At 42.0% G+C, this 13682-nt stretch overlaps 1 long non-coding RNA gene and 1 pseudogene across 2 annotated transcripts in view; one reads left to right on the forward strand and one right to left on the reverse strand.

The window, feature by feature from the left end:
• LOC148116514 (acyl-CoA (8-3)-desaturase-like) overlaps positions 1-13682 on the forward strand; it is a 55790-nt pseudogene that overhangs the window by 12863 nt on the left and 29245 nt on the right. Inside the window, exons 2-3 of the transcript XR_015731593.1 lie at positions 11086-11196; positions 12925-13122. The product of XR_015731593.1 is annotated as an acyl-CoA (8-3)-desaturase-like (transcript). The remainder of the gene's footprint in view (positions 1-11085; positions 11197-12924; positions 13123-13682) is intronic.
• The window catches only part of LOC148116515 (uncharacterized), a 117778-nt gene continuing 117211 nt past the window's right edge, over positions 13116-13682 (reverse strand). The window contains exon 5 of the long non-coding RNA XR_015731598.1: positions 13116-13357. This is a non-coding gene — a long non-coding RNA (uncharacterized LOC148116515). The remainder of the gene's footprint in view (positions 13358-13682) is intronic.

The raw sequence follows: 13682 nt of genomic DNA on the forward strand, positions 1-13682 counted from the left end.
TTCAAGTCTCTTATAGTCATCTTCCAATATTTTATATGTTTGTCTTTTTTAAACATTTTTCTTCCTTGCATAGTCCATTATCAAGCTTCTAGCATAGGCCTTCATCGTGTCCCAAAGATTTTGCATCGATGTATCTTCTTTCCTCTTCTCCTTGAAGAAGAAAGCCAATTCTCTCTCCATTTTCTGTACAAAGTCCTTTTCTTTTAATATAATATTATTTAAAGTCCATCTAAATCTTCTTCTTTGTCCTTTCCATTTCACTGTCACTGGATTATGATCTGCCCAGGTACTTGCTTCTATCTCAATTTGTTCTATGTTCAAAGTCAATTCCATTGTTGTCCATATCATATCTAGTCTAGACCAAGATGAATGTCTATCAGAGGAAAAAGTATATTATTTGTTTTTTCCATTTCTATCTCTCCATGCATCTTTTTTAATTTTTTAATTTTTTATATTTGAATTTATATACTGCCCTTCTCCCCCTAGGGACTCAGGGCAGTGAACAGCCGAAATTAAAATACATACAATATAAAAGTTAAGATAGCTAAAATAAATTAAATCAATTGGCCCCCAATTTAAAACCCCAAAGCTATACAATTAAAACTAACCCATAAAAAACCTAATTAGGCTAGGCTGGCTTGCTGAAATAAAAACGTCTTCAGGGCCTTACAGAAAGTGCAGAGATCTGGGATCAGTCATATTCCGGGAGGTAGCTCATTCCAGAGGGCAGGTGCCCCCACACAGAGAATGTTCTCCCCCTGGGGGCTGCCAGCCAACATTGCTTGACTGACGGCACCTGAGGAGGCAATCTCTGTGAGAGCGTATTGGCCAGTGGGAGGTTATCGGTAGCAGAAGGCGGTCTTGTAAATACCCTGGCCCTAAGCCATGGAGCGCTTTAAAGGTGAGAACCAACACCTTGAAGTGCACCCGGAAGACCACCGGGAGCCAGTGCAGCTCGCGCAGGAGAGGTGTTATATGGGAGCACCATGTCGCTCCCGTAATCACCCGCGCGGCCGCATTTTGGACCAGTTGGAGCCTCCGGGTGCTCCTCAAGGGTAGCCCCATGTAGAGAGCATTACAGTAGTCCAGGCGGGAAGTGACGAGAGCATGAGTGACTGTGCATAAGGAATCCCGATCCAGAAAGGGGCGCAACTGGTGTATCAGGCGAACCTGATAAAAAGCCCCCCTGGCCACGGCCATCATATGCTCTTCTAAAGACAGCTGTGTATCCAGGAGGACGCCCAAGTTGCGAGCCCCCTCTGTGGGGGTCAATGACTCGCCCCCAATAGCCAGCGATGGCACCAGCTGGCTATATCGGGATGCCGGCATCCACAGCCACTCAGTCTTGGAAGGGTTGAGTCGAAGCCTGTTCCTTCCCATCCAGACCTGCACGGCCTCCAGACACTGGGACATCACTTCAAGGGCATCATTGGGGTGGTTTGGGGTGGAGATGTACAGCTGAGTATCATCAGCATACAGATGACACCGCACCCCAAATCCATGGATGATCTTACCCAGCGGCTTCACATAAATGTTGAACAGGAGAGGTGAGAGGACCGACACTTGTGGCACCCCATAAACAAGGCGCCTCGAGGTCGACCTCTGCCCCCCTGCCAATACAGACTGCAACCGGTCGGAGAGATAGGAGGAGAATTTGAGTGATTTTATCATGCAGATACTGTGCAAATTCCTCAGCCTGCCCTTGCAAGGGGTCTTCCCGCGCTCCCTGGTGGAGCGGGTCACTCTAAACAAGGTGGCTGGGCGATTATCTGCCGATGCAATAAGAGCGGAAAAGTAATTACACTTTGCTGCTTTTATTGCTACTAAATGGGTCTTAATGTGAGACCTAACTAGTGTTCGGTCGGATTCGGAATGACTGGCCCTCCAACCACACTCTAGGCATCTTTTCCGGTGCTACATCTCCCTCAGCTCCTCGGAGAACCCAGGAGCTGGGCAGGTTCGGCGCAGGTCAGAGGCCGCAAAGGCACGACTCAATCCAAAGCCCCGGTGGCTGTCCTATCCCAGGCGGCCACCAGTTCTTCCGTAGAGTTGTGAGCCAGAGTTTCAGGAAATGGCCCAAGCTCCCGCTGGAATCTATCCAAATCCATCAGGCGCCTGGGGCGGAACCACCTAGTCGGTTCCGCCTCTCTGTGGTGGGGTGTAGCGGTCAGAAAGTCCAGCCTCAGGAGAGAATGGTCAGAGCATGACAGGGGTTCAATAGCTATATCCCCTATATCCTGGCCATTCAACCACTGACCAGAGACAAAAACCAAGTCCAGAGTGTGTCCGCCCGTGTGAATAGGGCCATGAATTAGTTTTGTCAGGTCCATGGCTGTCATGGAAGCCATTAACTCCCGAGCCACCTCAGACACCTCACCGGCAGATGGCAGGTTGAAGTCCCCCATGACCAACAGTCTGGGGGTATCAACCACCATTCCAGCAATAACATTGAGAAGCTCAAGCAGGGCCGCTGTCATGTGGCAGGGAACCAGGTACATGATCAGCAGGCCCACCTGGATCCCATGGTCCCACTTCACCAGAAGAGACTCACATCCAGCTATCTGAGGTACAGTGGCCTCCCTCAGATCAAGACCTTTCTTTATGACAACCGCCACTCCCCCACCCCTGCCCTGGGCCCTCGGCTGATGAAATGCTCGGAAACCTGGTGGGCACATCTCTATGAGGGGGACACCCTCTTGGCCCAACCAGGTTTCTGTAATACCCGCCAGGTCCGCTCCCCCCTCCTGAATTAACTCGCAAATGAGGGGGGCCTTATTGACCATGGACCTGGCGTTGCACAGCATCAGCCTAAGGCCTGGGCTCTGAAGCTCTGGACAACCCGGGGAATGAGAAGAGCCTTGGGGGCCAAGGCACGCCACCACTTGCAAACAGCGGGTGCATGCCCCCGTAACACGATATGGCCCCTTGCTCCCGCCATATCTGCCCCTCTCAACCACGGTCCTGATGGAATTGCCCTCTTCCCTACCCACACTGAGCCCCTCCACACCCCGCTCCATACCTCCCATTTCATGCCCCTGTGCCAAGCCTGGCCTATTTTCTATAGAAGTCACTTTGATTATTATTTGGAGCATATATTGCTACTAGAAGAATTTTCATATTGTTATCTATTATCTCCACCATCAGGATTCTTCCTTCATCGTCTGCATATATTTGCTCTGCTGGTATTACATTTCTAATATATAAGACAACTCCTCTTTTTTTATATTGTGGCAATGATGTAAAAATTTTCCCTAATTTTGAATGTACCAATAATTGTTCATGTTGCTTTTTAATATGTACTTCTTGAAGGCAAATTATATCAAATTTTAATTTCTCTAATTTGTGAAATACCTTTCTTCTTTTAACAACTGAATTAAGTCCATTTATGTTTATTGAGATCAATTTTCTGTCTTCCATATTCATACTTTAGAGCTTAACTGCTCTAGTTGATCTTAATTCACGCTGTACTTTGTGTTCCACAATCCCCCTAGTGCACCTTCTGCTTTTTCAATCATTGCTAGTTCCTCTTCTTGAAATTCTACTGGTACTACTGTTGTTTGGAATTCCATTTCCATTCCCTTCTCTTTAAATGATTCTGCATAAAATGCTTTCGCTTTGTCTGTTGTAGCTATTCTGTATCTTTGGAGTTGCCACGTTAACATTAATTCTTCTGGTATCAGCCATCTGTCGTTCACACCTTTTTGAAGTAATATTTTAGTCAAAAATTGATATTCTCTCCTTATCTCTCTCACCTTTCTTGGTATTTGCTTCAGAACCACAATTTCTTTCTCCTTATACTTCAATGTTTTTTCTCTGGCAATCTGCAATATTTGTGCTTTAATTGATTTCTTAGTAAACCTTATATGCACTTCTCGTAGTAACTTGTTATCCATTGCATACCTAATATAAACTCGATATATCTCATCTACACCATCCATCATCTTCTCCTTGGTAATTTCTAGTGCTTCTGCCAAAATTCCTATCATTATTTCTGCCAGATTCTCTCCTTTCTCTTCTTCTACATTTTGAAATCTGAGATAAAATTCTGATCTGTCCATCTCCCATCCAATTAGTCCACTCCTGTCATGTTCAACTTCTCCCAATCTATTGTCTATATCCATGATGGCGAACCTATGGCATGGGTGCCACAGGTGGCACATGGAGCCATATCAGTGGCACGCGAGCATTGCCATACTTCAGCTCCAGCATGCGTGTGTGCACTGACCAGCTGATTTTTGGGCCTTTTGATCCCACCAGAAGTTGGGAAATGGGCTGTTTCCGGCCTCCAGAGGGCCTCCGGGTGGGTGGGGAAGGCCGTTTTCGCACTCCCCAGGCTCCTAGAAAGACTCTGGCACCTGGGGAGGGTGAAAAACAGGCCTACCGGGCCCATCAGGCCATCACATGCTAAAAGCAGGGGGGGCGCATTGTATTATGGGTGTGGGCACACACATGGGCGACCTCCCTGTGCTCCCCCCACTTTTGGCACGAGATGGCAAAAAGGTTAGTCATCACTGGTCTACATCTTTAATCTTTTCCTCCTTTTGCTCCTCATTTTTCTCAAATTTTTGCACTCTCTCTTCATATTTCAACATCATTTGTTGTATACTCACCACTTTTTCATCTATCGTTAATTGTTGTTGTTGAATCTTCTGGACTACTTGAAGAATCATCTGTAATGTTGAATCTTTCTCTCTTTCTTTTTCTTTCTCCTTTTCCTGCTGAAGCATCATCTGAATAGATCGCTGTCCTCCAGATGGTGACGAGGAGGGCGTAGTTGCCATTACCTTTCTACTCATTCTGTCAAGTAGTCACCAATAGCCAAAAAAAAAAAAGAAAGAAAAAAGAAAAAAAAGAAAAGAAAAGAAAAGAAAAAGAAAAAAGAAAAGCCAAGAAAAAGGAGAATAAAAAAAAAAGGGGGGAAAAGGAAAAATAAACAGTTCTTCAGGTTCTTCAATACCCTAATCCACTCCAAAAAAAGACTTAAATTAATCCAATGTCAGTAAAGATAAGCTAGAGGAAAATCAAACTAGAAAAAAAAGGGAGAAAAAAAGCCAAATAGCCAACCAAATAAATAAATAAATAAATAAATAAATAAATAAATAAATAAATAAATAAATATCAAAAATCAATCTTCAGGCACTTGTACACCTTATTCCAACTCGTTTATATATGAACAAAGAATAGAAAATCTATTAAAAATATTTAACCAGGGGAAGAATAAAGAGAGTTATCACTTAGCAAGAACAAAAAAATAATAGAGAAAGATTTCAATTTCTTCTGCAATACTTCTGCCCAAACAGGGTTCTTTGTCAGCAAAATGAAAAATTAAAACAATCTTCAAAAAAAGAAGGAAAAATATTAAATCCCAAGAGAAAAATATTTTAAATAAAAGGCACAAAGGCTTAAAGATGTAAAACAGCCTCAGTTCTGTCAATCCTTTTCAATCCAGACCCGGTCAAAAACAAAAGAAAGATTTATAACTCCACCAGTATAAATGGTTTAAAAATAAGAAATAACTCCTGCTTAATTTTGCCGCTTAATTTCCTTTTATCTCCAATTTAATTTCCACTTCAATCTCAGGGTGTTCTTTTATATTGTTTTAAGTTGAAAGTCTCTCACTACATCGACTTCTATTCTTCTTTTGGAGCTGTCCCAACTTCAGCAGCTATAATGGCTGCCACCCTGCCGCTAGAAAAAGGGCTTCTCCCAGATCAACCAGGGACTTTGCGATGTCCCTGGGATTGTCAGGATGTGCCCTCCATTATCAAAGTCAAAACAAGACTGTGAGGTCCAAAAAGGACCATCTGGCAGTGGGGTTTTCGGCGGCGATCCTGGAGCTCAGGAATCCTCCGACCATCCCGTCATGACATCAGCTCCCCCCCCATCACCTTCCTCTTGAAGGGCCTACAGGGCAAACAGGAGATCTGGGGTTTGGGCGAGCGGCAGAATTCTCACTTCTCCACCTCCACACCCCTCCCCAACTGCCACTCCCCCTCGCAGGCCTAGATCGGCAAACCTGATTCGGGGAGCTGAACATGCTGCTGTCGCCTAGGAGGAGAAGAATGTCAGAAATGGGCTTTCTCACAGTGCCTCCTGTCTCTCTTCTCCTGAGTGGCAGTAGTGTGTCAGGCTCACCGAATCTGGCCTGCTGATCTTGGGCGGCAGCAGCTTTGACCTGATCCTTGCTGGCAATGCTGTGGGCAAGAACTGGCCACGCCGATCCCACTTCATGCCTGTGCAGATAGCCTGCACTGGCCACTGCTCGGAGCTTTGGTGCCAATACCTCTCCCACCAGGTTGACAGGGCTAGGGCTGGCAGGAGTTTGCTTGCGGCTGCTTTTTGCGGTTGCCACTAAGAGAAGGAGCACACAAGGTACGGTTTGCGGGAGCAGCCTCCGCTAGGCTGTTCCTGGTGGATGGCAGGTGCGCCTGGGCATGTTTCCCCCTGTCCCCCCTCCATTTTGCCTCCTCACCTCATGCTGTTTACACAACAGCTGCACATGCATATAAATATTTGGGGGGGGCTTATTTTTGAGGGGGCTTATTATAGCATGTGCGCTCAAAAGTCCAATTGGGCTTATTATCCGAACATGTATTATTTTCAGGGAAACACGGTATCCTAACTCACATTACTACCTATAATAACAATGAACCCTTGGATAATTTCATCAATATTTGTAGATCAGTACTGATCACTTTGGGGAGCTCTGAGTTAAACACTGTCTCTGATCAGCATGTGCCCTTTTTTTCCATCTTAGAGCAAATAAAGTTGTTGAAGTGCTGTAATGAAGTTAAAGGGTTGGGTTTTTTTTTTTTGCTTATTTATACATTTTTATTCATTGAAATAATAGAAAATACTTGTAGCTCAGGTTTTACATTTTAGCAGTGATTTGTTCTCTGAACTTGCCATTTAGCTCCTGTACGTTTCATTAATAGGCTAGGTAACATCATCAGCAGGGCTTTTTATTCATTTTTTAAACAAAATACTCTGATTAAAGCACTCTCAAGGATTTATTCCTGACAAAACAAAGACTGGACCAGCTGGTTTGCAAATGTGAGCATGTGCCACCTCTGCGCATGCGATGGCCTTCTGTGCATGCACAATAGTCACGCATTACGTCTGGGTGGGTGGGCGGAGCCTTCTGCAGTTGCCGCTACTGGTTCATGTGATCTGGACAGAACCGGATGAATATCACTACTGAACCGCACCTTCTGCACATGGCGCAGCTTTCACCTGGCTCTCCCGTGCACTGCATGCACAATTGCACCATATGCACATGCACATGGCTTTTGTGCATTCAATACATGCATACAAGTATGCATGCACAGGCGATCTCCGAAGACCAGCTGGGTCTCTGGAATTGGGCACATGTGCACTGGAGGCCTAAACACCAGCTGGGACGCGCGCACATACGCAGCTTCAGGTGAGTTGGGCGACAGCTCACGTGCCCGGAAAGATGGCTCTGTGTGCCACCTTGGGCATGCGTACCATAGGTTCACCATCATGGGTATAGACAATGACTTGTTATTTTATCCATTCCGTCATGTCCGACTCTTAGCAAATACTCTCCATGCTACCCTATCAAGCACAGCTTCTTTCAATTATTGAATGTTCTTCTTTGTTATCAGCTTTGATGGTATCAAACCAGCTTGTTGTTTGCTTGCCCCTTTCTTCTTGTTCCACTAACTATTCCTGACATCATTGACTTTTCAAATAAATTTGCATGCATGACATGACCAAAGTAAATCAGACATGGTCTTGTGATTTTGGCTTCTAATGATGTGTCTGGTTTTATACGATTCACAATCTCTCTGTTGATTGCTCTGGCTGCCCATGGTATACACAATTATTTATGCCAGCACCACAGTTCAAAGGCATCAATTCTTCTATGAGCCATTTTTAGTGTCCAACTCTCAGACTCATACATCTTTATAGGGAAAACTATTGCTCTAACTAGCCTGCTTTTTGTATTTAGATCAATTTTTATGCTTTTCTAGATCTTATTCATGTTAACCATTGCAGTGTGGTCTAAGGTTAGTCTGTGTTTGATTTCAGGAGCAGAACTGCCAACGTGAACAATTTTTGATCTAAGGAGCATATAATTCTCGAATTAATTCAATTTCCTCCTTGTTGATTTTAAAAGAGCCTGGATAGCTCAATAGACAGAAGCACTGTAATTTAACACCAGCTGTCTGCAATTAAAATAACATCGAATCTTGCCAGGCTCAAGGTTGACTCAGCCTTCCATCCTTTCTAAGGTAGGTAAATTGAAGACCCAGTTTGTGGGGGCAATAAGCTGACTTTGTATAAATATACAAAAGTATGAAGGCTATTGCTTAATGCACTGTAAGCTGCCCTGAGTCTCCGGAGAAGGGCGGCATATAAATCAAATTAAAAAAAACAACAACAACTCATATCCATCTGTAGCTGTTGTCATTATCTTTGTTTTCCTGATGTTAAGATCCAATCCTACTTGTTTTACTTTTATCCTGATTTTCCAAGTGATTTTTTTCCAGGTCTTCCTTATTTTCAGCCAATAGTGTTGTATCATCTGCGTATCTCTAATTATTTATGGTTCTTCCCCCAATCTTTTTTTTTTTAAAAAAAATTGATTTATATGCTGCCCTTCTCCGGAGACTCAGGGCGGCTTACAATGCATTAAGCAATAGCCTTCATTCTTTTGTATATTTTATACAAAGTCAGCTTATTGCCCCCACAAACTGGGTCCTCATTTCACCTACCTTAGAAAGGATGGAAGGCTGAGTCAACCTTGAGCCTTGGAGAGATTCGAACCAGCAGAAATTGCAGGCAACTGTGTTAATGACAGGGTGCACTAAACTACTGTACTATCAAGGCTCTGTTCTTGATCTTCTGCTGGTTACTTAGTACATTCCTGTTGTGGTCCTTGCTGTGCTGAAAAGCTGGATCACATCATTTTCACTATGGCAAACATGACCTTGCTACGTCCCTTCCTGTTATCTTCTTCCAGATATTGACACTAATTCTCCCGCTGTCTCTCCTGGCTTCATGTTGGAAAATTGCATTCAGCTTTTTAATTTCACCCTTATTACCTTTGTTTTTGGCTGCCCTTCTCTGACCAGCTATTTTGATGGTGTCATCAGCCACTTGTTGTTTTCTTTGGATTTTGGCGTGACACATATTTTCCATCAATTTCAATGATCTCTCACCACTGTTCATTTGGATCTTTCCCTTCTATATTCAGTGATTCAAAACTATTCTTAACATCTATGGCATGCATAGGTGAGATGTTGTTCAGATTGATTTTTGGGAGGGGGAAATACCTTTTTTCACTTTGCAAAATTTGAGCTTCAGTTTAGCCACTAATTGCTGATGGTCTGAGCTACAATCAGTACCAGGAAGTGTTTTAACAGATGCAGCTGAACTTTTCCAATGTTGTTGGCATAAAATGAAATCTAACTGATTTCATTTCATGTTGTCCATTTGGTGCTGTCCATTTACCGTATTTTTCAGCGTATAAGATGCTCTTTTTCCCCCTAAAAGAGGGTGAAAATTTGGATAGTCTTATACACCGAATGTAGCCCCGCCCACGAAGCCAAAAAAATGAGGTACGGAGGCGGTGATGGGCTGTGGCAATCCCTGCAGCCTGGAACAGCTGATTGGGGGTGTTCCGGGAAGCCGATCCATCTGCCAATAACTCCTCATGCTGAATCAGGCTACAATAATGTGCTGAAGTTGACCTGGCTGCTCACTCTTTGCTGCAAAGACGTGTCAGAGTTTGCAACAGCAATCACATCCTGAAAGCACACACAAGTAACTGATTCAGCAGGATTCAATAACTTCTCTTTATATCTAATATAAAACATGAAGTAAATATACAATACCAAAAGCAAGTTTTCCAACATGATAGTAAATACAAGCAAAACACAAGCAGAGGAGAGGATTTTCAGTTTCAGATTAGTTTCAGAGCTCAGCACAGCATGCAGCTTTAGTACAGAACAGTTGAGCTAAGCCATGCCCAGGCTCCTTGCTGTCTCCTTGTTGTTCACACAGCAAATACTGTTTCAGTTTCCAAACAGCCCTCAATTCTCTCACACACTGACAGGACGCTAGCCAGATGAATACTGATGTATGCTGGTAGGCAGAGGCAGACTTTTTTTTCTTATTTTCCTCCCCAAAAACTAAGGTGCATCTTATACTCCAAAAAATACAGTATATAAATGTTGCTTGTGTTGAATAAACCATGTGTTCATTATGCTGAGATGTTTTTCCTGGCAAAACTTCTCCTTGGCCTACTTTTGCACTGAAATCACCCATAATATACAAAAGATCCTTTTTGGTATTTGCTTGAGAAATATTGAAGCTCACTGTAAAAAAATTCAGTTTCATCATTTGAGTCTATAGTTGGAGCATAGATTTGTAGTATGGTGATATTGAGTGGCTTGACTCGAATTAGTATGCAATCGCTTATGCTATGTAATTCTCAACACATTTAGCTGCTTGTTTGCTTACACAGAATGCAAATCCTTTACATTTGATATTGTTTCCAGAAAAAAACCCATAAACTTGTCTGATTTGAACTGACCATTCCCTGTGCAGTGTAACTCACTGATACCAAGGATGTCTATATTCACTCTAATCATTTCTCATTTTATAATTTTGAGTTTCCCAAGGGATATGCCTCTAACATTCCATGATCCAATTCGATATAACATTGTACAGTGTGGGCAACCTCTTTCATCATGGGCCACATGGGCTTCCTGAAGGCTTTCCTCCAACAACATCATAAAAACTCTGACTACTAACAGCTAGTTCTTGCTCTTCTCCAGTAGCTTGTAGGCTATCATCCAGCCTGGTATTCAATCCGAGTCATGTTGACTTATTGCCATAAAGTGTTTTGGTGAGAATTTTTGCAGGATAGTTCACCACTGCCTTCCCTAACACTTCCCATTTTGGGGGGCTTGGGACTAGCATATGGTTGATAAATCATCTGAGAAGAAAGGTAAGAATCAAATATAATCACTCAGCCTAAACATGTTTCTTCCAGGTTGCCGTTAAATTAGTTCTTTATTATAATATTTTTTTTTCTTTATATTTTGCCTTTAGGATCCTTTTACAGCCTTTCACCTTGACAAGACTCTAGTAAGGAAGCACATGACACCACTTTTGATTGGGGAATTGGCACCTGATCAGCCCAGCTTTGAACCCAGTAAAAATGTAAGTTTGGTGACAGAAAATTGAGATAGTGGCTTATGGTGCTAAACTGCATACCCTTAAATATTATAGGGCTTGAATCTAAGATCACTTTTGTCATTAAAACTGATCTGCTATTTAGGCCAGTAAAAGATTTTTACAAAGATATTCCTCAGTCTTTCTGCATTGTCCTTGTATTTCACTCCAATTTCTTGGCATTTATAAAAGCAGTAAAAGTCCATTTCCTTCAGCAGACTTTTAATTATGAAGTGATTTTAGTATCGGCCACTCCATTCCCATCCACTCTCCACCTCATTGCCCTGAAGCTGCACTTGATTCTTCCCAAAGATATCCAAAGGATATCTTCACTATCACTCACACCCAGCCTCCTCTCATCTTTTTGTCTGCTTCCACTAAGCAAACAGGACTCGGATCCACAGGTGAGAATAACATGGAGAGAACCCTGTTTGCTTCTTTAGGCTCCACAGATTCAAACTGAACCCAAATAACCCCACAAGATGAGGCTTCTGTCATCTCAACAAGACATATCCAGCTAGTGTCCAATGTAGAGTGAATATATACTTTTCATCCTCTGGATGTAGAGCAAACTCATTTTATGTCCTATCAGATGATTTTCTATCTGATTTTGCCAAACAAACCAAGGTCCTTCTAAAAATTCAGCTGGGCAATAAGATTGGGCAAGTAAGCTCAGTTCTTTCTGGCTGCCTTCCTCAGCCTCCATTTAATCAATCCCAGCCTGTCTTCTCAAGATTATTAAGCAGGTGGTTGCAATGCAGCCTCAGAGAGTCTGGAGAAAATGGTTTATCTGGATCCTTTTCAGTCAGGTTTCAGACCTGGGCACAGCACTGAAACAGAATTGATCATGCTTGGGATTGACCTGTGGTGAGACTTCTGGCCAATTGGTATCCACTGATGTTACCTGATGGAAGTCATTGAATGGGCAGCTGTATAAAGTGATTAAAGTAGGTAAATAGATACCAATAGCAGTTCCATAAATATTTAATCAGAATAATAATTAACATTAATTCATAATATTAATTACATATTTTATAACAGTAATAAAATACTACATTTAAGTAAATATTAATGAAGTTGGAATATAGTACAAATGTGTTCTATAAATGAATTTAATGTGCAAATATATTACAATAAATATATAAATAAAAATAGTACTGAATAACACAACACTCAGTGGTTTTGTTTAAACTAATAACTCTCCAACCATAGATTAGTATGTGCATTGGAGGAGTATATAAAGTGGTGCCACTTTGTGGACACTCAATAAAGCTATACCAAACTATACCAAGCTATACCATAAAATCATCTTCAGCCTTACCAATTATTTCTCTCCCTCTCTCTCTCTCTCCCCCCTGCCTCTCTCTCTCTGTTTCCCCATTAGTGCTTTTTGTCAAGATTATTAAATCCAGATAGACATTGATTTCTAGTGTCCCAAACATGAGTTGTAAGTTGTCTAGCAGTCACTAAGAAGAAAAATAGTTTATTTATGCAACAATTATTCATTTGTTTTCTTCCACATTTACTATTTTTAAAAGAATATTTGTCAAATTTTGGGGTCACATGCTTTCCTCTTCATTCCCCTATAAAAAGTTTGGAAAGAAAGGGATAGTTTGGAGGGCAATTCCACCAAGACTTCTTGATGTTAACTGTCTAGCTATGCTGTATCCATAAAATCAAAATGTCTGCAAATTTTCTGAATTTTTTCCCCCATAGAAATTATTAGTAGAAGATTTTCGGGAACTGCTGTCCACTGTTAAAATGATGGGACTCTTCAAGCCAAACCAATTCTTCTTTTTCCTGACCTTGCTCCATATTTTACTGCTGGATGCTGCTGGCTGGTTTGTGTTGTGGTATTTTGGGATATCTACAACGTCATTTCTTATTGCCACAGTGTTGCTGACCGTTGCTCAGGTAATTTTCTTGCCTTTATTTTTAGGCAAAATTGCATTTTTCATTAGATTGGCTTCCTACAGCAGAATGTCTTTCAGCCAAATTAAAATAATTTCTTTATAAGGAAAATAACACAGATTCAATTGTCACCGGCCTTCAGAAGATGGCTTTCAATTGTTTGGAGGAATAAGGGTTGAAGAAGGCTAAGCAATTCAGTTACATAAAAAGCCACTTCTGTTTTGCCCAACAAACGATTCTGTAGAAAAGAAGGATATTGGAGACTATTAGGAAGAGACTGGGCAACCATTTATCTTAGAAGACCTGCAAGATCCCTTCCAACTCTGTTATTCTATGTTCTCTGATGCCATGTCATCCTATATCTCAAACCTTCCATTCTGAAGCAATGGAACAAAAATAGAGCATTAAAAAGCAACCATGTCTTCTCACTGTCTATCACACAATATTAGATACGGTCGTGGAAGATATCTGTGGTTATATTGTAGAATTGCTTTCTTGTGCCTATCCAGTTTGGAATGTTTCTCTGGGTGGCTGAACCTTTGATTGAAAAAAAAAAATCTTAG

This window comes from Pantherophis guttatus, chromosome 1, assembly GCF_059756535.1.
Source record: "Pantherophis guttatus breed Tessera chromosome 1, ASM5975653v1, whole genome shotgun sequence".
NCBI classification, from domain to species: domain Eukaryota; kingdom Metazoa; phylum Chordata; class Lepidosauria; order Squamata; family Colubridae; genus Pantherophis; species Pantherophis guttatus.